Source organism: Stenella coeruleoalba (assembly GCF_951394435.1).
Source record: "Stenella coeruleoalba genome assembly, chromosome: 16".
Classification (NCBI taxonomy): Eukaryota; Metazoa; Chordata; class Mammalia; order Artiodactyla; family Delphinidae; genus Stenella; species Stenella coeruleoalba.
Window position 1 is genome coordinate 20,358,643 of NC_137162.1, and position 23,048 is coordinate 20,381,690.

Sequence of the window (23,048 nt, forward strand, 5' to 3'; positions counted from 1 at the left end):
TCAGGAAAGATGTCACAACACAGATCCCCTAATGTTGAACACTTAACGATGTCCTCACACATTATTGGTAGGATTGCTGGTAAAATACAGGATCCCAGTTAAATTTGAATTTCAGATTAGCTACATATAATTTTTTTAGTGTAATTATGTTCCTTGCAATAGGTGAGTCATACTAACACTAAAAAATTATTTGCTGCTTATTTGAAATTCAAATTTAACTGGGCATCATATCTTATTAGCTAAATCTGGCTATCCTAATTGTTGGTTATTCTTGTGCAGAGAGAGATGGTGAGACAGGGCTGGGGTTTCTATTGAAGTCACGCTCCACAGGGCAAGCTTTAGACTTGAACAGATACACCATTACTTGAACTTAAATTGACCTCACAATGATGCAATTTTAATGGTGTTTTTAAAAGCCCTTATAGTAAAATTTTAAAATTGTGCTACACGTATGGACAGATGGTGGAGCTGGAAGGGAATGATGATGACAGTGTATTCAGTGCTTGTTGGGGTCTAGAAAAATTTCTTTTAATTATTATTACTTATGTTAGGCAGAGGGGAAGGAAGATAAAAGCACATTATTTTAAATTTCATTTCCTGGATTGAAAAAATGGTATTAGAAGATATTCCCTCAGCATCCGCCCAGCATTGCATGTTTCCGTAGAAGAGCTGCTTTGGTTTAAGGTACAACCTATTGGGGTATTTTAGTCTGCTTAGAAGTTGCTGTTCATCATTTGTCCTTAGAGAATCTGCTTGTTCACTCTAAATCCCATCCACAAGTTGATGGGCTGAAGTGCAATATTTGTTGTTTACACTTATTCTCAATTTAAAAATTTTATTGGCTTTTGGGAGCAAACAGAAAGAACAGTCAGTTTATAGAAAATTTTAATTACGCAATACTAAAATATCTACAGAGATGGGTACATGGAATATGTTAAAACAGGACCTCTAAAAGACAGAATAAACAGAGCACACCCCAAAGCACCCTCACACAACTCTCACAAGCTTCACAGAGGGGAGTGGGGAGGAGAATAATAATAACAGCTCATGATAATACACCCTTATTTAATTTTCATGCTTTTGAAAGAATGCCAGGAGGGAATTATGTTATTCCAACTTGATATTTGGGAAACCTGATGTGTAGAGTGGTCAAGTTAATTTCCCCAAAATGTTAGTAACTTAGGCACTGAGCTGAAAGCTGTGGTTCTTCAGCTCTTTTGGGAGGTAGACTCTTTAAAACTAATTTCATAGCTTTAGCTCTTCTTCCTGTAGCAGTGGGCATTGCGCAAGTTGGCAAATTTTTGTGGTTCATTTCAGTGGATTCTTAGATCCCTGAAGTCCTTGGAGTCTGTATTAAGGACATGTCCTCACCTGATAGTCATTTTCCAAACTCTTCACTCTGTCAAGCTTGGGGGCGTGGTGATTTCAGAACCTACGTATGTGCTATTAAAAGTAAAATGTTGAGAGGGAATTAAATTCATTTATTTTGTATAGGTGTTTGAAGGGCATTTGTAAAATGGCTTATGAACAACATCCCAACAATGACTGACATGGTTAAGCTCTTGATCTACAATGTCCAGAGTGTAAGTCTGGAATAAAACTGGAAACCACATTGCTGATGTCTTGGTCCTCGTCTCCTTAATGCAGGGTGCTGGGTCCAGCAGTAGTTTTTGACAAAACCTTTACCAGTCTACAGTGAATTAAAAAAAATAAGATCAAGTGAATTCTTTATAAAGATAACTGTACACTGACATTATGTCCTTGTACTGGTTTTCTCTTCTTTTGGTAATAAATGGATATTTCTTTTTTAATGATATGGTCATGTTGCATAGCATGGCAGTGTCAGGAATCCAAACTCTGGTGCCAGATTCACAGCCTGGTTCTATCACTTACTAAATGATTACAGTGGACATTAGCCTCTTTTAACTTGAGGTTCCTTATCTGTAAAATAGGAATAATAATGGGACCCAGGTTAAAGGCTATTGTGCTTATAAAATAAGCTAATATATTTAAGACACTTAGAAAAGTTTCTAAACATATTAAATACTCAGGAAAAGCTAGCTAATAATTACAGTGCTTGATTATATATGTATATGTTTATAATCATAAAAAGATATGTAAGTATTCTTTAATGGCAAAATTGTTTGAAAACCTGGGTGGATCCCCCCAATTCTCTTTTTTTTTTAAAACATCTTTATTACAGTATAATTGCTTTACAATGGTATGTCAGTTTCTGCTTTATAACAAAGTGAATCAGTTATACGTATACATACGTCCCCATATCTCTTCCCTCTTGCATCTCCCTCCCTCCCACCGTCCCTATCCAACCCCTCTAGGTGGTCAAAAAGCACCTAGTTGATCTCCCTGTGTTATGCGGCTGCTTCCCACTAGCTATCTACCTTACGTTTGGTAGTGTATATATGTCCATGCCTCTCTATCTCTTTGTCACAGCTTACCCTTCCCCCTCCCATATCCTCAAGTGATTCTCTAGTAGGTCTGTGTCTTTATTCCCGTCTTACCCCTAGGTTCTTCACGACCTTTTTTTTTTTTTTTTTTTAGATTCCATATATATGTGTTAGCATATGGTATTTGTTTTTCTCTTTCTGACTTACTTCAATCTGTATGACAGTCTTTAGGTCCATCCACCTCACTAGAAATAACTCAGTTTCCTTCCTTTTTATGGCTGAGTAATATTCCATTGTATATATGTGCCACATCTTCTTTATCCATTCACTTGTTGATGGACACTTAGGTTGTTTCCATGTCCTGGCTATTGTAAATAGAGCTGCAATGAACATTTTGGTACATGACTCTTTTTGAATTATGGTTTTCTTAGGGTATATGCCCAGTAGTGGGATTGCTGGCTTGTATGGTAGTTCTATTTTAGTTTTTTAAGGAACCTCCATACTGTTCTCCATAGTGGTTGTATCAATTTACATTCCCATCAACAGTGCAAGAGGGTTCCCTTTTCTCCATACCCTCTCCAGCATTTATTGTTTGTAGATTTTTTGATGATGGCCTTTCTGACCGGTGTGAGGTGATACCTCATTGTAGTTTTGATTTGCATTTCTCTAATGATTAATGATGTTGCGCATTCTTTCATGTGTTTGTTGGCAATCTGTATATCTTCTTTGGATAAATGTCTATTTAGGTCTTCTGTCCATTTTTGGATTGGGTTGTTTGTTTACTTCATATTGAGCTGCATGAATTGCTTGTATGTTTTGGAGATTAATCCTTTGTCAGTTGATTCATTTGCAAATATTTTCTCCCATTCTGAGAGTTATCTTTTCGTCGTCTTTATGGTTTCCTTTGCTATGCAAAAGATTTTAAGTTTCATTAGGTCCCATTTGTTTATTTTTGTTTTTATTTCCATTACTCTAGGAGGTGGGTCAAAAAGGATCCTTCTGTGATTTATGTCATAGTGTGTTCTGCCTATGTTTTCCTCTAAGAGTTTGATGGTGCCTGGCCTTACATTTAGGTCTTTAATCCATTTTGAGTTTATTTTTGTACACGGTGTTAGGGAGAGTTCTAATTTCATTCTTTTACATGTAGCTGAACAGTTTTCCCAGCACCACTTATTGAAGAGGCTGTCTTTTCTCCCCTGTATATTCTTGCCTCCATTATCAAAGATAAGGTGACCATATGTGTGTGGGTTTATCTCTGGGCTTTCTATCCTGTTCCATTGATCTATATTTCTGTTTTTGTGCCACTACCGTACTGTCTTGATTACTGTAGCTTTCTAGTATAGTCTGAAGTCAGGGAGCCGAATTCCTCCAGCTCTGTTTTTCTTTCTCAAGATTGCTTTGGCTATTCAAGGGTCTTTGATGTTTCTATATAAATTGTGAAATTTTTTGTTCTAGTTTTGTGAAAAATGCCATTGGTAGTTTGATAGGGATTGCGTTGAATCTGTAGATTGCTTTGGGTAGTAGAGTCATTTTCACAATGTTGATTCTTCCAATCTAAGAACATGGTATATCTCTCCATATATTTGTATCATCTTTAGTTTCTTTCTTCAGTGTCTTATAGTTTTCTGCATACAGGTGTTTTTTCTCCTTAGGTAGGTTTATTCCTAGATATTTTATTCTTTTTGTTGCAATGGTAAATGGGAGTGATTTCTTAATTTCACTTTCATATTTTTCATCATTAGTGTATAGGAATGCAAGAGATTTCTGTACATTAATTTTGTATCCTGCTACTTTACCGAATTCATTGATTAGCTCTAGTAGTTTTCTGGTAGCATCTTTAGGATTCTCTATGTATAGTATCATGTTATCTGCAAACAGTGACAGCTTTACTTCTTCTCTTCCAATTTGGATTCCTTTTATTTCTTTTTCTTCTCTGATTGCTGTGGCTAAAACTTCCAAAACTATGTTGAATAATAGTGGTGAGAGTGGGCAACCTTGTCTTTTTCCTGATCTTACTGGAAATGGTTTCATTTTTTCATCAATGAGGACGATATTGGCTGTGGATTTGTCATATATGGCCTTTATTATGTTGAGGAAAGTTCCCTCTATGCCTACTTTCTGCAGGGTTTTTATCATAAATGGGTGTTGAATTTTGTCGAAAGCTTTCTCTGCATCTATTGAGATGATCATATGGTTTTTCTCCTGCAATTTGTTACTATGGTGTATCACGTTGATTGATCTGCATATATTGAAAAATCCTTGCATTCCTCGGATAAACCCCACTTGATCATAATGTATCATCCTTATAATGTGCTGTTGGATTCTGTTTGCTAGTATTTTGTTGAAGATTTTTGTATCTATGTTCATCAGTGATGTTGGCCTGCAGTTTTCTTTCTTTGTGACATCTTTGTCTGGTTTTGGTATGAGTGATGGTGGCCTTGTAGAATGAGTTTGGGAGTGTTCCTACCTCTGCTATATTTTGGAACAGTTTGAGAAGGATAGGTTAGCTCTTCTGTAAATATTTGATAGAATTTGCCTGTGAAGCCATCTGGTTGGGCCCTTGTTTGTTGGAAAATTTTTAATCACAGTTTCAATTTCAGTGCTTGTGATTGGTCTGTTCATATTTTCTATTTCTTCCTGGTTCAGTCTCGGAAGGTTGTGCATTTCTAAGAATTTGTCCATTTCTTCCAGGTTGTCCATTTTATTGGCATAGAGTTGCTTGTAGTAATCTCTCATGATCCTTTGTATTTCTGCAGTGTCAGTTGTTACTTCTCCTTTTTCATTTCTAATTCTATTGATTTGAGTCTTCTCCCTTTTTTTCTTGATAAGTCTGGCTAGTGATTTATCAATTTTGTTTAACTTCTCAAAGAACCAGCATTTAGTTTTATTGATCTTTGCTATCATTTCCTTCATTTCTTTTTCATTTATTTCTGATCTCATCTTTATGATTTCTTTCCTTCTACTAACTTCGGGGTTTTGTTGTTCTTCATTCTCTAATTGCTTTAGGTGTAAGGTTAGGTTGTCTATTTGAGGTGTTTCTTGTTTCTTAAGGTAGGCTTGTATAGCTATAAACTTCCCTCTTAGAACTGCTTTTGCTGCATCCCATAGGTTTTGGGTCATTGTGTTTTCATTGTCATTTGTTTCTAGGTATTTTTGCATTTCCTCTTTGATTTCTTCAGTGATCTCTTGGTTATTAAGTAGTGTGTTGTTTAGCCTCCATGTGTTTGTATTTCTTAAAGATTTTTTCCTGTAATTGATATCTAGTCTCATAGCGTTGTGGTTGGAGGAGATACTTGATACGATTTCAGTTTTCTTAAAGGCTTTACCAAGGCTTGATTTGTGACCCAAGAGATGATCTATCCTGGAGAATGTTCCATGAGCACTTGAGAAGAATTTGTATTGTGTTGTTTTCGGATGGAATGTCCTATAAATATCAATTAAGTTCATCTTGTTTAATGTATCATTTAAAGCTTTTGTTTCCTTATTTTCATTTTGGATGATCTGTCCCTTGGTGAAAGTGGGGTGTTAAAGTCCCCTACTATGATTGTGTTACCGTTGATTTCCCCTTTTATGGCTGTTAGTATTTGCCTTATGTATTGAGGTGCTCCTACGTTGGGTGCATACATAGTTACAGTTGTTATATCTTCTTGGATTGATCCCTTGATCATTATGTAGTGGCCTTCTTTGTCTCTTGTAATAGTTTTTGTTTTAATGTCTATTTTGTCTGATGTGAGAATTACTACTCCAGCTTCTTTTGATTTCCATTTGCATGGAATATCTTTTCCACCCTCTCACTTTCAGTCTGTGTGTGTCCGTAGGTCTGTAGTGGGTCTCTTGTAGACAGCATATATACGGGTCTTGTTTTTGTATCCATACAGCAGTCTATGTCTTTTTGTTGGAGCATTTAATCCATTTACATTTAAGGTAATTATTGATATGTATATTCCTATTACCATTTTCTTAATTGTTTTCGGTTTATTATTGTCAGTCTTTTCCTTCTCTTGTGTTTCCTGCCTAGAGAAATTCCTTTAGCATTTGTTGTAAAGCTGGTTTGGTGGTGCTGAATTCTCTTAGCTTTTGCTTGTTTGTAAAGCTTTTAATTTGTCCCTCAAATCTGAATGAGATCCTTGCAGGGTAGAGTAATCTTGGTTGTAGGTTTTTCTCTTTCATCACTTTAAATATGTCTTGTCACTCCCTTCTGGCTTGCAGAGTTTCTGCCAAAAGTTTAGCTGTTAACCTTATGGGGATTCCCTTATGTGTTTCTTGTTTTCTTTCCCTTGCTGCTTTTAATATTTGTTCTTTGTATTTAATATTTGATAGTTTGATTAATATGTGTCAGCATGTTTCTCCTTGGATTTATCCTGTATGGGACTCTGCAGTTCCTGGACTTGATTGACTATTTCCTTTCCCATATTAGGGAGGTTTTCAACTATAATCTCTTCACATATTTTCTCAGTCCCTTTCTTTTTCTCTTCTTCTTCTGGGACCCCTATAATTTGAATGTTGGTGTGTTTAAGGTTGTCCCAGAGGTCTCTGAGACTGTCCTCAATTCTTTTCATTCCTTTTTCTTTATTCTGCTCTGCAGTATTTATTTCCACTATTTTATCTTCCAGGTCATTTATCCGTTCTTCTGCCTCAGTTACTCTGCTATTAATTCCTTCTAGAGTATTTTTAATTTCACTTATTGTGTTGTTCACCTCTGTTTGTTTGCTCTTTAGTTTTTCTAGGTCCTTGTTAAACGTTTTTTGTATTTTCTCCATTCTATTTCCAAGATTTTGGATAATCTTTACTATCATTATTCTGAATTATTTTTCAGGTAGACTGCCTATTTCCTCTTCATTTGTTAGGTCTGGTGGGTTTTTGCCTTGCTCCTTCAACTGCTGTGTGTTTCTCTGTCTTCTCATTTTGCTTAACTTACTGTGTTTGTGGTCTCCTTTTCGCAGGCTGCATGTTTGTAGTTTCCGTTGTTTTTGGTGTCTGTCCCCAGTGGCTAAGCTTGGTTCAGTGGGTTGTGCAGGCTTCCTGGTGGATGGGACTAGTGCCTGTGTTCTGGTGGATGAGGCTGAATCTTGTCTTTCTGTCAGGCAGGTCCACGTCTGGTGGTGTGTTTTGGGGTGTCTGTGGCCTTATTATGATTTTATTCAGCCTCTGTACTAATGGATGGGGCTGTGTTCCTGTTTTGCTAGTTGTTTGGCATAAGGTGTTCTGCACTGTAGCTTGCTGGCCATTGAGTGGAGCTGGGTCTTGGCGTTGAGATGGAGATCTCTGGGAGATTTTCGCCACTTGATATTACATGGAGCTGGGAGGTCTCTTGTGGACCAGTGTCCTGAACTTGCCTGTCTCACCTCAGTGGCACAGCCCTGGCGCCTGGCTGGAGCACCAAGAGCCAGTCCTCCACATGACTCAGAATAAAAGGGAGAAAAGAAAAGAAAGAAAGAAAGAAGATAAAATAATTAAAATAAAAAATAATTATTAAGAAAAACATTTTTTAAGTGATAAAAAAAAACCCGGACAAATGGTAAAAGCAAAGCTATATAGACAAAATCACATACAGAAGCATACACATATACACTCACAAAAGGAGAAAAAGGGGGAAAAATATGTATCATTGCTCCCAAAGTCCACCTCCTCAATTTGGGATGATTCGTTGTCTATTCGTTGTCTATTCGTTGTCTTTGCAGGGTACATCACGTTGATTGTGGAGATTTAATCCACTGCTCCTGAGGCTGCTGGGAGAAATTTCCCTTTCTCTTCTTTGTCTGCACAGCTCCCGGTGTTCGGCTTTGGATTTGGACCCGCCTCTGCGTGTAGGTAGCCTGAGAGCGTCTGTTCTTTGCTCACACAGGACGGGGTTAAAGGAGCAGCTGATTCGGAGGCTCTGGCTCACTCAGGCTGGGGGAAGGGAGGGGCACGGAGTGCAGGGCAAGCCTGCGACAGCAGAGGCCGACTTGACTTTGCACCAGCCTGAGGCGCGCAGTGTGTTCTCCTGGGGAAGTTGTCCCTGGATCCCGGGACCCTGGCAGTGGCGGGCTGCACAGACTTCTGGGAAGGGAGGTGTGGATAGTGACCTGTGCTTGCACACAGGCTTCTTGATGGCTGCAGCAGCAGCCTTAGCATCCCATGCCCTTCTCTGGGGTCCGCGCTGATAGCCGCGGCTTGTGCCTGTCTCTGGAGCTCCTTTAAGCGGCGCTCTTAATCCCCTCTCCTCATGCACCAGGAAACAAAGAGGCAAGAAAAAGTCTCTTGCCTCTTCAGCAGCTCCAGACTTTCTCCCGGCCCTTCCGGCTAGCCGTGGAGCACTAACCCCTTCAGGCCATGTTCACGCTGCCAACCCCCAGTCCTCTCCCTGCAATCCAACCGAAGCCCGAGCCTCGGCTCGCAGACCCGCCCACCCCGGCGGGTGAGCAGACAAGCCTCTCGGGCTGGTGAGTGCCGGTCGGCCCTGATCCTCTGTGCGGGAATCTTTCTGCTTTGCCCTCTGCACCCCTGTTGCTGCGCTCTCCTCCGTGGCTCTGAAGCTTCCCCTCTCCGCCACCCACAGTCTCCGCCCGCGAAGGGGCTTCCTAGTGTGTGGAAACCTTTCCTCCTGCACAGCTCCCTCCCACTGGTGCAGGTCCCGTCCCTATTCTTTGTCTCTGTTGTTTCTTTTATCTTTTGCCTTACCCAGGTATGTGGGGGAGTTTCTTGCCTTTTGTGAGGTCTTCTTCCAGCGTTCAGTAGGTGTTCTGTAGGAGTTGTTACACGTGTAGATGTATTTCTGTTGTATTTGTGGGGAGGAAGGTGATCTCCGTGTGTTACTTTTCCGCCATCTTGAAGCTCCTCTGCCCCCAATTCTCTTAAATCTAAGTATCTAAGAATTATTGTTTTAGTATGCCAAGAAAAAAAAAAAAAAGCAGTAGGGAAGAAAAGAAAGAAAAGGAGAGAAAAAAGCGGAGTGAGAAGAAAAAAAGTTTTCTGGTTGACTTTACCCAAAATAGCTTCTTTTCCTATGGCAGGGATGGGGGTGGGGAGGGGAGGGAGACAGAAACGGTAATTTTAGTTGCTTTGGACCTCAGATTTAATTTCCTTGGTGTTAATTTCCTGTTTCCCTTACTGGAATGCCAGCTTTACGAAAACAACAATCTAGTCTGTTTTGCTTGCTGCTTCATCTTCAACATTTGGAGTAGTGCATGGGACAGAATAGGTATCTGAATTTGATGAATGAATGAATGCAACGTTAATGAATCATATTAACTGACGAATACCCTCAGCATGGATATTTCTTAATCATGTAGGCCCTCAGTCCTCCTTTGGCACTAAGTGTCCCCGAAGGACCCACAAGATTAGCAGTCTCTGCCCATGCCAGTCCAAAAGCCATCACTGTGTGGGTGCAGTTAGAACCTTCCCTTTAGCCTGGCTGTAACACAGCACAAAGGACAGTTCCAGTCAGTATCTCTCCCTCCACTCCTCTCTCAGTAGAAATTCAGCAGCCAAGATGACCTAATCCAATAATTCACCAGCCTCAGGTAACTGGTTACAATTGTTTTTAAATATCAGATAGCTGCCACCTAGATATTAAAAGATATTTGTCTTTATTCAAGTGGAGAGAAAAGCTTTACCTTGGATGAATATATAATAGTAAGATGAGAGACACAGCTATTGGCCTTGGCTTAAAATAGCTGTGTTTATGAAAAAGAATACTGCCATGCCCACTTTAAGGACTAAACCGCTTTTTAATGAGAAGTGTGCTGGGTGTGTGGAGATTATATTTCTTTTATCATCATGAAGGAAAATACATCTATGTCTTAAGATATTCTCTGGGGCAATGGGCAACATCCGAACACTATAAACCGAACAAATGTGATGAGTAACAGGTGTCTTCAGAGTTGAAGAGCATAGCATGTCAGCTGAGTGCATCCCACAGGATCCGCATCTAGGAGTTCTTCATACTGATGGAGTTTGTGCCTATTGCCTATTTCTTACCTGATGCAAACTGATTTTAAAGAGCTAAACCCAAGGTTCACACAAACAAACAACTACCTAAAACAATAGGGAGAAAGGATATTACCTAGATCTTAACCCCAAACCAACAAAATGCTGAACTTCTTAACCATAAAAGCTGTTAATCAGAGCCCATAGCTAATTAGCTTGTATCACTACTACTTGTATATATAGGAATAGGAGGATAGAATATAGATATAGAAGACAAAATAGAAGATATCTATTTTATCTATTTAATATGCTGACAAAGGGCACCCACTTTGAGAGATGTATTTGGTAAACACTATTTTTTTTCCTAGAAAAATGACACATTTCAAAATATCATTGAAATCTGCAAAAACCATTAGTAAGGGTTGTTAGCCCCTCCCTGTTAGCTTTCAGAACAAGATCTTTAGGTCAGTAGGCTAGAGAATAAGAATTTGAAAATCAAAACTCATTTGATATTTGCAGTAAAAGCATATACAAAAAGGTAGAGAGAGAGATTTTAACTCTTTTTCAGGCTTCCATTCCACATCCATTTTATAGGTGACAGAGCTCATTCACAATGGAGAGGGAAGATGGAAGTTCATATGCTCAGGAAGGGAGATAGAAAAGCCAAGCAGCTTTCTTCTTTCCTTCAACTTGTGGTTTCCCCCCTTTAAATCAAGTCATTTACCAAGTGCAGAGCTGTTTCATTCAGTCTGAAGCTCTTAATGTGTATTATTCATATGGATTGATATTTCTAAAAATATTTTCTAATATATATTAATATAAATTATTTACATATTAATGAATGTTACTCCAAAATAGTTTCAGCTTTAAATAAGCTTGTTGAACCTATATATATATTCCTACTTTTAAGTAGATATGGTTCATAGCAGGAGATTTTGGAATTTTTATTAACTGAAGTGCATTGTGACTTTCTAAACTGTGGAGGGTTGGTGTATTGATTTATATTTTGGTATTTGTGAGGCAAGACGTTTTCAGAGTTCTTTATCCCAGAGGGGGAAGCCTCAGCCATTGGCAAGACCAGATGCCAGACCATTAGCAATGGCTCAAGAGTTTGGTAAAAAAAGGTAAAGATGGTGTTAATTGCTGGCCTGTGTGTCCAGTGCTGAGATGGCTGTGTAAAGTTTGGCCAGTGGTTCTAACCCTTCAGTCCCATCTTTTATCAGGGATGTCATGCTTAGGAAATGAAGATCAGCAACATTTCACAACATTCCATAATGTTGATGGTGATGATGTTGTCCATAAAGTGAGTGATCTTCAATTGCTGTTCGCTCAATTTATGCTAGGGGGCTTCCCAGGTGTCAAGGGGTCTGAGACAGGGGGAGATCTCATCAAGCACCATGTCATCTGACAAGGGACCTAAGACAGAGGAGGTCACAGGTGGGACAGAGGGTCCAGGTTTGACTCCATCGTGTAGCAAAGAAGCCTTGGTAGATGTACAAGTTTTCAGGATGCTGCTTCCATGATCCAAGGCATAATAGGCAACTGGGTACAGAAGATTACAGGCTTAGGGTCTCCATTTCCAAGAGAGCCTAGTATGTGGCTAGCAGTTGCCACTCTAATGACATATAGCATGAGGCTAAGGTGGTCATTTGTTTGCATCAGAAACCCATGGCCAATTTATGGCCATCCTGGGAGGTCTGGAGACTCTAGGAAGCATAAGAAGAGACTGTAAAAACTCTACAGTGAAGGAATCTTTGGAGGACACTAAAGGGATGCCTGTTTTATTGCACTTTGGACAGATTTCAGAGTCTTTTGTTTTGGTAAGGGTTCCATTCAAGGTGGGTCAGTTTGTAAATAACAGCATATATTGGTTTAAGTTAAAGGAGTAAAGAAGGAATATGTTGATTCCAGAACTCCAAGAGGTCTGAGAGACTTTGGTATATTTTAATAGTGTGAGTACTGAAAGGATCAATAGCTGTTTCCTGACAATGTCAAGAATGGAGCAGCCCTTGGTTTACCAAGTAATTTTTCAGGAATTTTACTAAGGTGGCAGGGTCTGGTATTAATACTGTATGTAGGGCAATGGCCCATCACCTTTTTGTGATCTTTTTGGGAATATTTTTCCTGAATGAATATGTTAAACTAATTGTGTCCGAGGAGGATGCTATTGACATAATGTCATACCTGTGCTCCTGGAGAAAGGTGGATGTGGTTGAGACCTTGCCTGCAAACATTGTGAGTGATAGCAAGGCTGCTGAGATACCCTATGGATAGCCAGGAAAAGATGTATCATTTTCCTTTAGAGGCAAACGTAAACTATGCCTGGGAGGCTGTTGAAATAGGCACTGAGAGACATATTAGTGAAATCTATAATAGCAAAAGATTGCTGATTGGATCGAGTGAGTAATTAAATAATATCAAATATGGAGGCATTAATGGATGGGACTATAGCATTAAAGCTGTGGTAATCCACTATGCCGTGTCATTTATTCTTTCCAGGTATAACAACAGACCAAATTGGGCTGTTAGATGGAGGAGCAGTGGGCATAACCATCCCTTCTCTAAATAGGTCTTGCATGATAGAGTCCAACCCTTTAAGACCCTGTTTTCATTTAGACTGGGCCATGCTAATTATTTAACTGGGAGGAATGGTCCGTAGGATCTCATTTTGTCAAGCCAGTTCATAGGTGCCCAAGACTTAATTTTAATTTATTACTCATTGAGTCAGAGTATCCATGCTCACTATGTGGTGTAATAGAGTAATGGGTGATATGTCCATGGGAAATTTAGTCCAGGCAGTAGTTCTAATGGTGAAGGTGAGGCATCTCACCTTATCTATTTCCTTATCTATTTTATGTTTAGGAAGTCCCCTAAGATTGCAGGAAGCACCTTGATTAAATTTAATGGGACGCCAAAGTGTAAGTGCAATTTGAACCCCCGTATTGATTAAGACCATGAATGTTTGCCAACTGGTGCATTTCATCAGATGTTAAAGATAATTCAGAACCTATATTGTAGAGGCACAAAGCCAGTGGTACCCTTTGGTCTTGTGTTGTATTAACTCTTTTAGGAAATTTTGGATTTTAAATTGGGTCAAATTGTGGACCTTTGCTTCAGTTTTTTCTCGTTGTTATTGTTTCCTGTCCTTATACCCAGGGCTTTTTCCTTTTTCTTTTTTGGTCAACTTTTGTGGGGTTGGGCTACCCAACTCATATTCATAAATTTCTTCCTCCAAAGAACCTCAAATCAGTATCATCTGGGTTAGAGACATCCTTCATGACAATGGTTGATTTACAGGGTTTAAGAACCCCCCAGCTTATATTTGAACTAACCCCCTTGTTGTGCCTCAGGAGTGCCATGGGTAATTTTATCCTGTAACCCTGAGGATCAGAATCTTTGTTGCAATGAAGGCACAGGCAGCAGTAGCAGCAGAAGTAGTTAAGAGTCCTGGTGAACAACCTGCTCTTAGGAGTGTGGACCTCAGTACACTACCTCATGACTGACTCTTTCTCTCTCTCTCCCCTACTTAATGACTGCTCTTTCATAGGTGACCACGTTATGGGCCAATATTTCTCACAGGATGTAGTCTTTCCCCTGTGGAACATCAGATACAGCTTCATTCTGAGACTGACACATAAGTCTGGGTGGAGGCACATGACCCAGGGTCACATTAAGGAAGGTCCCAATTCCATCCTCCAGTCCTTAAAAGCCAAAAATTGAAACTTCTGACTTAGGTTGGTTAAATCTGTAACAGTGGCTTGGTAGAACATCCTTTCAAGTGTTTGTTGGCAATCTGTATATCTCCTTTGGAGAAATGTCTATTTAGTTCTGCTGCCCATTTTTGGATTGGGTTGTTTGTTTTTTTGATATTGAGCTTGATGACCTGCTTGTAAATTTTGGAGATTAATTCTTTGTCACTTGCTTCATTTGCAAACATTTTCTCCCATTCTGAGGGTTGTCTTTTCGTCTTGTTTATGGTTCCTTTGCTGTGCAAAAGCATTTAAGTTTCACTAGGTCCCATTTGTTTATTTTTGTTTTTATTTCCATTACTCTAAGAGGTGGGTCAAAAAGGATCTTGCTGTGATTTATGTCATAGAGTGTTCTGCCTAGGTTTTCTTCTAAGAGTTTTATAGTGTCTGGCCTTACATTTAGGTCTTTAATCCATTTTGAGTTTATTTTTCGTATGGTGTTAGGAAGTGTTCTAATTTCATTCATTTACATGTAGCTGTACAGTTTTCCCAGCACCACTTACAGAAGAGGATGTCTTTTCTTCATTGTGTATTCTTGCCTCCTTTATCAAAAATAAGGTGACCATATGTGCGTGGGTTTATCTCTGGGCTTTCTATCCTGTTTCATTGATCTATCTTTCTGTTTTTGTGCTAGTACCATACTGTCTTGATTACTGTAGCTTTGTAGTATAGTCTGAAGTCAGGGAGCTGGATTCCTCCAACTCCGTTTTTCTTTCTCAAGATTGCTTTGGCTATTCGGGGTCTTCTGTGTTTCCATACAAATTGTGAAATTTTTTGTTCTAGTTCTGTGAAAAATGCCAGTGGTAGTTCGATAGGGATTGCATTGAATCTGTAGATTGCTTTGGGTAGTAGAGTCATTTTCACAATGTTGATTCTTCTAATCCAAGAACATGGTATATCTCTCCATCTGTTTGTATCATTTTTAATTTCTTTCATCAGTGTCTTATAGTTTTCTGCATACAGGTGTTTTGTCTCTTTAGGTAGGTTTATTCCTAGGTATTTGATTCTTTTTGTTGCAATGGTAAATGGGAGTGATTTCTTAATTTCACTTTCAGATTTTTCATCAGTAGTTTATAGGAATGCAAGAGATTTCTGTGCATTAATTTTGTACCCTGCTACTTTACTGAATTCATTTATTAGCTCTAGTGGTTTTCTGGTAGCATTTTGAGGATTCTCTATGTATAGTATCATGTCCTCTGCAGATAGTGACAGTTTCATTTTTTCTTTTCCCATATGGATTCCTTCTATTTCTTTTTCTTCTCTCATTTCTGTGGCTAAAACTTCCAAAACTATGTTGGATAATATTGGTGAGAGTGGGCAATCTTTTCTTGTTCCTGATCTTACTGGAAATGGTTTCAGCTTTTCAACATTGAGAATGATGTTTGCTGTGGATTTGTCATATATGGCCTTTATTATGTTGAGGAAAGTTCCCTCTATGCCTACTTTCTGGAGGGTTTTTATCATAAATGGGTGTTGAATTTTGTCAAAAGCTTTTTCTGCATCTATTGAGATGATCATATGGTTTTTCTCCTTCAATTTGTTAATATGGTGTATCACATTGATTGATTTGCTTATATTGAAGAATTCTTGCATTCCTAGGATAAACACCACTTGTTCATGGTGTATGATCCTTTTAATGTGCTGTTGGATTCTGTTTGCTAGTATTTTGTTGAGAATTTTTGCATCTATGTTCATCAGTGATATTGGCCTGTAGTTTTCTTTCTTTTTTACATCTTTGTCTGGTTTTGGTATCAGGGTGATGGTGGCCTCATAGAATGAGTTTGGGAGTGTTCCTCCCTCTGCTGTATTTTGGAAGAGTTTGAGAAGGATAGGTGTTAGCTCTTCTCTAAATGTTTGATAGAATTCCCCTGTGAAGCCATCTGGTCCTGGGCTTTCGTTTGCTTTAAGATTTTTAAATCACAGTTTCAATTTCAGTGCTTGTGATTGGTCTGTTTATATTTTCTATTTTTTCCTGGTTCAGTCTTGGAAGGTTGTGCTTTTCTAAATATTTGTCCATTTCTTCCCGGTTGTCCATTTTATTGGCATATAGTTGCTTGTAGTAATCTCTCATGATCCTTTGTATTTCTGCAGTGTCAGTTATTACTACTCCTTTTTCATTTCTAATTCTATTGATTTGAGACTTCTCCCTTTTTTTCTTGATGAGTCTGGCTAATGGTTTATCAATTTTGTTTAACTTCTCAAAAACCAGCTTTTAGTTTTATTGATCTTTGCTATCATTTCCTTCATTTCTTTTTCATTTATTTCTAATCTGATCTTTATGATTTCTTTCCTTCTGCTAACTTTGGGTTTTTTTTAAAAACTTCTTTCTCTAATTGCTTTAGGTGTAAGGTTAGTGTGTTTATTTGAGATGTTTCTTGTTTCTTGATGTAGGATTGTATTGCTATTAACTTCCCTCTTACAACTGCTTTTGCTGCATCCCATAGGTTTTGGGTCATTGTGTTTTCATTGTCATTGTTTCTAGGTATTTTTGGATTTCCTCTTTGGTTTCTTCAGTGATCTCTTGGTTATTAAGTAGTGTATTGTTTAGCCTTTATGTGTTTGTATTTTTTACAGATTTTTTCCTGTAATTGATATCTAGTCTCGTAGCATTGTGGTTGGAGGAGATACTTGATACGATTTCAGTTTTCTTAAAGGCTTTACCAAGGCTTGATTTGTGACCCAAGAGATGATCTATCCTGGAGAATGTTCCATGAGCACTTGAGAAGAAAGTGTATTCTGTTGTTTTTGGATGGAGTGTCCTATAAATGTCAATTAAGTTCATCTGGTCTAATGTGTCATTTAAAGCTTGTGTTTCCTTATTTATTTTCATTTTGGATGATCTGTCCATTGGTGAAAATGGGGTGGTAAAGTCTCCTACTATGACTGTGTTACTGTCAGTTTCCCCTTTTATGGTTGTTAGCATATGCCTTATGTATTGACGTGCTCCTGTGTTGGGTGCATAAATATTTACAATTGTTACATCTTCTTGGATTGATCCCTTGATCATTATATAGCGTCCTTCTTCGTCTCTTGTAATAGTGTTTATTTTAAAATCTATTTTGTCTGATATGAGTATTGCTACTACAGCTTTTTTTTGATTTCCATTTGCATGGAATATCTTTTTCCATCCCCTCACTTTCGGTCTGTATGTGTCCCTAGGTCTGAAGTGGATCTCTTGTAGACAGCATATATACGGGTCTTGTTTTCATATCCATGCAGCCAGTCTATGTCTTTTGGTTGGAGCATTTAATCCATTTACATTTAAGGTAGTTATTGATATGTATATTCCTATTACCATTTTCTTAATCGTTTTTGGTTTGTTATTGTAGGTCTTTTCCTTCTCTTGTGTTTTCTGCCTAGAGGAGTTCCTTTAGCATTTGTTGAAAAGCTGGTTTGGTGGTGCTGAATTCTCTTAGCTTTTGCTTGTTTGTAAAGGTTTTAGTTTCTCCATTTAATCTGAATGAGATCCTTGCTGGGTAGAGTAATCTTGGTTGTAGGTTTTTCCCTTTCATCACTTTAAATATGTCCTGCCACTCTGTTCTGGCTTGCAGAGTTTCTGCTGAAAGATTAGCTGTTAACATTGTGGGGATTCCCTTGTATATTATTTGTTGTTTTTCTCTTGATACTTTTAATATTTTTTCTTTGTATTTAATTTTTGATAGTTTGATTAATATGTGTCTTGGCGTGTTTCTCCTTGGATTTTTCCTGTATGGGAGAGTCTGCAGTTCCTGGATTTGATTGACTATTTCCTTTCCCATATTAGGGAAAATTTCAACTATAATCTCTTCAAATATTTTCTCAGTCCCTTTCTTTTTCTCTTACTCTTCTGGGAACCCTATAATTCAAATGTTGGTGCGTTTAATGTTATCCCAGAGGTCTCTGAGACTGTCCTCAATTTTTTCATTCTTTTTTCTTTATTCTGCTCTGCAGTAGTTATTTCCACTATTTTATCTTCCAGGTCACTTATCTGTTCTTCTGCCTCAGTTAGTCTGCTATTGATTCCTTCTAGAGAATTTTTAATTTCATTTATTTTGTTGGTCATGATTGTTTTTTTGCTCTTTAGTTCATCTAGGTCCTTGTTAAATGTTTCTTGTGTTTTCTCCATTCTATTTCCAAGGTTTTGGATAATCTTTACTATCATTACTCTGAATTCTTTTTCAGGTAGACTGACTATTTCCTCTTCATTTATTTGGTCTGGTGGGTTTTTACCTTGCTCCTTCTGCTGTGTGTTTCTCTGTCTTCTCATTTTGCTTAACTTACTGTGCTTGGTGTCTCCATTTTGCAGGCTGCAGGTTCATAATTCCCGCTGTTTTTGGTGTCTGTCCCCCGTGGCTAAGGTTGGTTCAGTGGGTTGTGCAGGCTTCCTCGTGGAGGGGACTAGTGCCTGTGTTCTGTTGGTTGAGACTGGATCTTGTCTTTCTGGTGGGCAGGTCCACGTCTGGTGGTTTGTTTTGGGGTGTCTGTGACCTTGTTATGATTTTAGGCAGCATCTCTGCTAATGGGTGGGGTTGTGTTCCTCTCTTCCTAGTTGTTTGGCATAGGGTGTCCACACTGTATCTTGCTCATTGTTGAGTGGAGCTGGGTCTTAGCATTGAGATGGAGATCTCTGGGAGAGCTTTTGCCGTTTGATATAACATGGAGCTGGGAGGTCTCTGGTGGACCAATGTCCTGAACTTGGCTCTCCCACCTCCGAGGCAGAGGCCTGATACCTGGCTGGAGCACCAATACCCTGTCAGCCACACAGCTCAGAAGAAAAGGGAGAAAAAACAAAGGAAAGAAAGAAAAAAATAAAATAAATTTATTAAAAAAATTAAAAATAATTATTGAAATAAAAAAATTAAAAAACAATAAAAAAAGAAAGAAAGAAGAGAGCAACCGAACCAAAGAACAAATCCATCAATGATATTAAGCTCTAAAAACTATACTAAAAAAAAAAAAAAAATGCACCGACAGAACCCTAGGACAAGTGGTAAAAGCAAAGCTATACAGACAAAATCACACAAAGAAGCATACACATACAGACTCAAAAAAAGGGACAAAGGAAAAAAAAATATATATCATTGCTCCCAAAGGCCACCACCTCAATTTGGGATGATTCGTTGTCTATTTAGGTATTCCACAGATGCAGGGTACATCAAGTTGATTGTGAAGATTTAATCTGCTGCTCCTGAGGCTGCAGGGAGAGATTTCCCTTTCTCTTCTTTGTTTGCACAGCTCCTGGGGTTCAGCTTTGGATTTGGCCCTGACTCTGCATGTAGGTCGCCCGAGGGCATGTTTTTCCCCCTGACCAGACAGGAAGGGGTTAAAGGAGCAGCTGATTCGGGGGCTCTGGGTCACTCAGGCCAGGGGGAAGGAGGGGTACAGATGCGGATGCGGGGCGAGCCTGTGGCAGCAGAGGCCAGCATGATGTTGCAACAGCCTGAGGCATGCTGTGTGTTTTCCCTGGAAGTTGTTCCTGGATCACGCGATCCTGGCAGTGGTGCACTGCACAGGCTCCCGGCAGGGCAGGTGTGGATAGTGACCTGTGCTTGCACACAGCCTTCTTGGTGGCGGCAGTCGCAGCTTTAGCATTTCATGCCCTTCTCTGGGGTCTGTGCTGATAGCTGTAGCTCGCACCCATCTCTGGACCTTGTTTAGGCGGTCCTCTGAATCCCCTCTTCTCGCGCACCCTGAAACAATGGTCTCTTGCCTCTTCGGCAGTTCCAGACTTTTTCCCAGACTCCCTCCCGGCTAGCTGTGGCTCACTAGCCCCCTTCAGGCTGTGTTCATGCAGCCAACCCCAGTCCTCTCTCTGGGGTCTGACCTCCGAAGCCCGAGCCTCAGCTCCCAGCCCCTCCCGCCCCGGTGGGTGAGCAGACAAGCCTCTCGGGCCGGTGAGTGCTGGTCAGCACCGATCCTCTGTGCGGGAAGCTCTCCGCTTTGCCCTCTACACCCCTGTTGCTGTGCTCTCCTCCGCGGCTCTGAAGCTTCCCCTCTCCGCCACCCACAGTCTCTGCCCGCGAAGGGGCTTCCTAGTGTGTGGCAACCTTTCCTCCCGCACAGCTCCCTCCCACTGGTGCAGGTCCCGTCCCTATTCTTTTGTCTCTGTTTTTTCTTTTTTCTTTTGCGCTACCCAGGTACGTGGGGAGTTTCTTGCCTTTGGGGAGGTCTGAGGTCTTCTGCCAGCGTTGAGTAGGTGTTCTGTAGGAGCTGTTCCACATGTAGATGTATTTCTGATGTATTTGTGGGGAGGAAGGTGATCTCCACGTCTTACTCCTCCGCCATCTTGAAGGTCTCCCCCCTTCCCAAATATTTTTAAACATTTTTTTGACCTGATACATGGATGGGCCAGGAGGTTTTTTTTAACAAAAAAGAAAGGCAAAGTTTCAGAGTAGGGAAGGAGTACAACTAAAATATTTGAAAAACACAAATGAAATTATTGTGACTTTTCCCTGTAGTGACATATGCTATATCATTTTAGGATTATTATAACATGTGTTGGGGAAAAACAAATTGGAACAATTATGTTCAAATGGTTCCAGCGTCTGTTGGTTATTTCAGCCTTTACCTCTGAAAACTATTAGCAGGAAAAATTAGTCTTGTGGTATAATTTACATGAAATAGTTCCTCACACACACCTGGGAATCACCACTTAGAACATAGATTAGATTATTTCCCTTAATATATGATGTATCTCTCTCATCATTGCCTCTAGGACCCTAATAGAGAGAAATCTAAATAGTATCAACATGGTAAAGGAAAACCTGTTAATAGGTAGATATAGTTCTGTTTAGTCATTAGATTTGAGTTCTTTGGAAGAGCCACAATATGTTGTGTTGTCAAAATTGTATTATAAGGCTGATCAACGTCCATATGGAGTTTTGTGATTCTGTGATTATGTAGGTAATGCCGACTGCTCTTGAGTAGCATAAGTACACAAGAAGATTGAGGAAAAGATGATGGGAGAAGATGCATTGTTCAATTTATTTCTCAATTAAAGCTGACACTTTGGGTAGAGAAATCTGTAGCTCATTGGCTTTTTTTTATGGTTCATTTTGCAGCTGTGTTTATTGTTTTAATAAGTAAATATATTATCTCATTAAGGCAGCATTTTCATAACTATAACAACACAAGTTTCTTATATCCACTCACAACACGTATGCCCCAAGTGGAACCCCAAGAAAAAGATTTATTAAATCCAATAGAGTTGAAAGATAGGCCTTGTGGGGTGGAGTCTGTAGGTGTCATTGAGGTCCCAGCAAAAAGCAAAGTGTCTTTTATGCAGGAGCTAAAATTGTTGCAAAGATTTTTTTGTTTTGTTTTGTCTTCCTGAGTCCTTTTAATAATAAAGCTATTTAGAAATGTGTGGTGGTTTCCCAGCAACAAGTGTGTATGACAAACTACCTTTCAGACTGTAGATGAATAATATGTTTATTACATCCCGTTTGGACACTCGGTACAACTCATAGTGCCATTGCAGCTGAGGAGGAGAGATCTGAGCCAACCTCTTGTACTGTAATCAAAGTCTTAAAAGCTCCAGCCTCTGGATTAGAGAAACGTGGCCCTGATTCTCAAGCAAACAGCTGCCCTGGTTAAGTTCTAACAACAGCTCCATTAGTATGGGTGCTGGTGGACACAGATTGGGTCAGTCAATCAATTAGCATGTATTTATTGAACACCTACTATTTCCCCTAGCTTGTTAGCTGTATGATGTTGGTGAAGAGTCCAAAATGAAGAGGATATTGATTCTAAGCAAAATAGGAAGGAAAGAAGTGTCACTATCCACATATAACAGGCTGCCAATAGAAAATTGGAATCTGTTCTGTTTAAAAGTATTTCAAAGAAAGCAAGAAAGACTTAGTTTAGTTAAATGGTAGGATTTTGGGTGCTAGATTTTAAAGCTGCTTTGCTTGCACGTGAGGAACTGTGTGTGAGGTAAGAATGCACAAAAGGTTTCAGTGTACGTACTGGCTCATTTTCCATGTGACTTCTCTTTGTGACAACTGCCATTTATTGAACACTTACTAAATTCATTGTCTTACTTTGAACCTTTGTGATGAGACACATTAGCCTCATTGTTTAAAGAAGAAGGAAGAATTAAGCCATTTACTTGAGGAGACTTAGCAAGTAAATGAATAATTGGAAATTGCACCCAGATCTGACTCCAAAACTTATGTCAGATTTAGATATTTGGATAATCTAATTGCTGGATTTCAGTGGTTTGAACACGGCTTTCCGCTCATTTGCGTCTGTTCCAGGAACGCCTGTTCTGCTCCGTCTGTGCACGGCCTGTTTTCACGCATCCCTATTGTCTCTCCGTGTGTGAAGAAGAGCAGCCAGTTACTGCAGTGTGTGGCCATTTACCGCTAATGACGCCGGTGGCCCTTTGAATGGAAGGTAGGCGCTGCCATTGATTCATGAGACTCTAAAGTTGCAGTTCCTCGTGGGTCAGGTCCCGGCTGCCGTGTGACGAGGCAAAAGCACAACTCGGGACTTGCTTGCCTCTGCTGCGGCAAGTCCTTCCTTCAGTCAGGGGTGAGGCAAGGTGGCAAATCCAGTTTGGAATCATCACAGGGGCTGTGAGGTGGCTCCTCACCCCCTCTCTGCAGCAATGCTGGAGTAAAACATGGGGGAGCATGTTTTATTCTACCAGGAACCAGGATTTCATTTAGAGAGGGAAAGACATACATGGAAAGTCCAGTGTTTGGTGCCAAGTGTGGGACCCAGGGTCTTCAGAAATAAGGTCCAAGTGCCTCTGCTTTGACATAGAGAGGACTTGGAGGCTCTAGGCAGGAACAAAAGAAGAAATAGGACAGATTAGAGGGGAGAATGGATTTTGGATGGGGTCCTGAGTGATGAGATTGCCAAAAAGTTCTTTTTTTTTTTTTTAATCCAAGAATGGGTGAAGCTAGAAAAGAAGAAAGATTGAAAAATGGAAAGTGCATTCAAATTAGAGATGGAAGGCCCATATTTACAAAGCAACCGTTCTTTCCCACCTCCCCAA

At 39.6% G+C, this 23,048-nt stretch overlaps 1 long non-coding RNA gene across 1 annotated transcript in view; it reads left to right on the plus strand.

The window, feature by feature from the left end:
- LOC307175560 overlaps positions 1–22,714 on the plus strand; it is a 47,655-nt gene extending 24,941 nt beyond the window's left edge. Inside the window, exon 5 of the long non-coding RNA XR_013824367.1 lies at positions 22,303–22,714. This is a non-coding gene — a long non-coding RNA (uncharacterized lncRNA). The remainder of the gene's footprint in view (positions 1–22,302) is intronic.
- Positions 22,715–23,048: the final 334 nt, after the last annotated feature.